Below are 4,184 nucleotides of genomic sequence, written 5' to 3'. Positions count from 1 at the left end.
AGTCGGGTCCGAACTGTAGCGCGAGGCCCACGCGGGCGCTGTTACAGGTCCCTCCGAGTGAGGGCTAACTTGTAATAAGTGTGGGTGCGTGTGTGCATGTCTTCTAATCCCCCACTTCTTTCTCCCTTTTACTTACTTGCTTTTGATGGTTAGTATTAGGGCATATTTAAATTAGCATACCTTATGCTATGCATGCGTGCATCCATACATTTGTCCTACATGCACCGGGCTCGGTACATCATACTAACTGCACTTGTATTTCAATTCCAAGTTGAATACCTGCTAGTTGCAGCATTTCACATGCCATCATTAGGATAGCCGAGCCTATTGTAGTTGCATCTTGTATGTATTGCATTAGCCATCTCAACATGAACTAGGATCATGCACATGATTACTAACTAGCTTCTGTTCTGGCTTGGAGTACTCGGTAAGCATTTATGCTTTAGCATACCGCATGTGTATGAGTGTTGCCATAATAGCATGATTACCATGAGGCTAGCTGCTTATGTGATATAACTGCTTGAATGCCTGTGGATGGAGGTTGAATTAACTAAATTGGGATAACACATTAAAACTGTGAGTTTCAAGCCCACTAGATAGTGGCAAAATCATCTTTTCTAAAGCCCACTTGAGGGTGGCGAAATCTACATTTTTAGCCTACTTGCGAGTAGCAAACTATTTTCAAAACAAGCATGAAATGTTTTGTTCCAATTTAGGCGATTTGGTCTATACTTGTTTGCTATGCGCATAACATAGTAATTCTAGGCTAATAACCGGAATAAGAACACATAACGTTTTCAAAAACGGATATCACGGTTAGTAGAGGCCGATCTTTGATCGGGCGAGAGGGGGTGCTCATAGTTGACCTTCCCCAATCGTACCCAAGTTCCTGAGCCGATGCAACTTTGGTGATGACGGACACGTGGCCTTTGGCACCGAGTCAGGGTTTCCTAAATTCCCCCATAAAAAATATTTAGGTGGCGACTCTGTATCTGGCAAAGCAGTCCATGTTTGGCACTTCTTTTCTAAAAATCTGTTTTCTCAAAACGATTTGCCGGATTTGGACTATTTGGTTCAAGATTAAAGACCGTGACACAAATCGAGTACGAACTGTGGGGTGAGGCCCTTACGCGGGGTGCGTCCACAAAGACAAGCCAGTTATGGCCAACGATAGTGCCAATGACATTAACGTCGGCGTAGCCCTCAGTACCGCTCTGCTTTTCCTCGGCGATCTCAACCGAAATGCCGAGTTGAGCGAGTATGAAAACTACGCCCTGATGCTTTAACACTCCGTTCAAGTAAGTGTCTTTATCTGGCAACTTTTTCTTTCTTTTTGTTCCATACTTGTAATTTTTTTTAACAACTTCTGTTCTGTTTTACTTTTAGGCCATCCAGCATGCCCATTCCTTCTCAATACAATCCTTTGAGAATCGGGAGAAGTTGGCCGAGAAGAAGAGGGAGGTCTCCTCTCTTCAAAAGATTAATAAGAGCTTGCAGTCAAAGATGAAGACCCTGGAAGATTAGGCTGAGGATGCTATCAAGGCTCAACATGACGCCGAAGAGAAAACAGGTGCTGCTGAGGTGATAAACAAAGGTCTCCAAGCCCAGCTGAAAGAGCCCGAGGACAAGATGGCCGAGGCCCAAAGGGAGCTTCAAGACGTCCTGGCCACCAAAGGGAGGTCAAGGCCGCCGACGAGAAGGGCTACAATGTAGGGGTGGCCGATGTCCCGGCAGATTATGAAAAACAAGTGAAGCAGGCATGCAACAAGGGTTTTACCCTTGGTTGGATGTCTCTTCTAAACAAGTTTGAAGTCCCCGAGGACTCGCCCCTTCGGAACGCCGACGCCCTTCCTCTTCCATTCCCGCCAACTCCAACTCAATCTGATGACGGCTCTGAATCTGAGGAGGAGGTCTTGGTGAGGAAGTCTAAAGATGTTGCTGGGGCCAAGTCTCTTCCTCAAACTGAGCAAGTCCTAGACTTGACTCAAGATAAGGAGGTTGAGGAGGTGCCCAAGGAAGCTACTCCTGAGCAGGCATCATTAGACATGCCTCTCGCCGACAAGAGCCTTGATTAGACCCTTCAAGAGATTGATGCTGAGCTTGCGGCCGAGAAGGTGGCCGAGATGTCCTCCCAGCAGTCGTTCGAGATCCAGACCCAGCCTGCTGATGATGCTGAGGAATCTTAGTCTTGATGTTTTTCTTTTCCTTTCTTATACTTTGTTTCTCCTTTCAAAGTAATTTAAACTCTTTAAGTTGCCGATGTGCCTTTTCATGAATACAACTTCTTTCTTGAATGTTTGCATTGTTTGTCTTCCCTTTATTGCTTCTTGTATGTCTTTCATACTTAGAATAATTTACATATCTTTAATACATATTTCTATCTTGTGCAACCTCCTCGGGGTAACATACTTCGGTTATGATGATTTACTTCGGCAAGTATCCAAATACTTTTCTTGGCATAACCTCGGTTTCAACTTGTAAATTTGTCTCAAATTTCAACAAGTGTTTGACATCACCTCGGTTTAACTTTAACTAGTAAACTTTTCTCAAGTTTTAACAAGTGTTAAACATCATTTCGGTTTAACTTCAACTTGTAAACTTTTCTCAAATTTCAACAAGTGTTAAACATCACTTCGGTTTGAACTTGTAAACTTTTCTCAAGTTTCAACAAGTGTAAAACATCATTTTGGTTTAACTTCAACTTGTAAACTTTTCTTAAGTTTCAACAAGTGTTAAACATCATTTCGGTTTTAACTTGTAAACTTTTCTCAAGTTTCAACAAGTGTAAAACATCATTTCAGTTTTAACTTGTAAACTTTTCTCAAGTTTCAACAGGTGTAAAACATCATTTCGGTTTAACTTTAACTTGTAAACTTTTCTCCAGTTTCAACAAGTGTTAAACATTATTTCGGTTTAACTTCAACTTGTAAACTTTTCTTAAGTTTCAACAAGTGTTAAACATCATATCGGTTTAACTTCAACTTGTAAACTTTTCTCAAGTTTCAACAAGTGTTAAACATCATTTCGGTTTAACTTCAATTTGTAAACTTTTCTTAAGTTTCAACAAGTGTTAAACATCATTTCTTCTCTCTGCCCCCTAATGTGAACCTAAGTTCCACTTGGAGTTTCATTATGCACGTATTCTGAAACAACGTTATGTATCTTCATCAATCACAAATATAGAAGAATTCTGCGAAAATTTTATTCATTACGTCGGCAAATAACAAGGACAATCTAAAGATAGAAAAACTTTATATTACAAGTATTCCAGGGTCTTGGCCACTCTTTGCCCTCACTATCTTCTAGCCGATATGCCCCGTTGCCCAATACCGAAGTGATTTTGTAGGGTCCTTCCCAGTTTGGGCCAAGCTTGCCCTCCCTGGGATCCTTCTTGTTGCCGACGACTTTTCTCAAGACAAGGTCACCGACTTGGAACTCCCTTGGGTTGACTCTTTTATTATAAGCTCTGGCAAGCTGTTGTTGGTAGGCTGCGAGCTGAATTGCAGCTTTCTCTCTTCTTTTTTCTAGTAGGTCCAGATCTCGGGCTAAGAGTACATCATTAGTCCCATTCTCTACTCCCTGGGTTCTGATCCCAAGAATGCCGACTTCAAACGGAATGACAGTTTTTGTGCCATAGGTCATGGCAAAGGGGAATTCCCCTGTTGTTCTTCTCGGCGTAGTCCGATATGCCTAGAGCACATTTGGTAGTTCATCCACCCACTTTCCTTTTGCTGCTTGCAACCTCTTCTTTATCCCATCTAGGATAACTTTGTTGGATGCTTCTGCATGTCCATTGTTTTGAGGAAAGCTTGGGGTTGAAAAGTAGTTCTTGATCTTAAACTTTGCGCAAAATTTCTTGATTAGCTTGCTGTCAAATTGTGTTCTATTGTCAGCAACTATTGCTGTTGGAATTCCAAATCTGGTGATGATGTTCCTCCATAAGAAGTTCTTCATGTCTACATCTCGGATCTTGGCTAGGGGCTCAGCTTCTATCCACTTGGTGAAGTAGTCTGTTGCTACCAGCAGGTACTTCCTTTGTTCAGTTGCTTGGGGCAGTTGCCCAATGAGATCCATGCCCCATTGGGCAAACGACCAAGGAGTGGATACTGGATTTAGGTCTGCTGCTGGTTGGTGTATCAGTGGTGTAAACCTTTGGCATTTTTCACATTTCTTCACATAGGCTT

The sequence above is a fragment of the Camellia sinensis genome, chromosome 8, assembly GCF_055761805.1.
Source record: "Camellia sinensis isolate YWXY chromosome 8, ASM5576180v1, whole genome shotgun sequence".
Taxonomy (NCBI): Eukaryota; Viridiplantae; Streptophyta; class Magnoliopsida; order Ericales; family Theaceae; genus Camellia; species Camellia sinensis.
The sequence above is the reverse complement of the archived record's forward strand: the minus strand, read 5'-3'. Positions refer to the sequence as shown.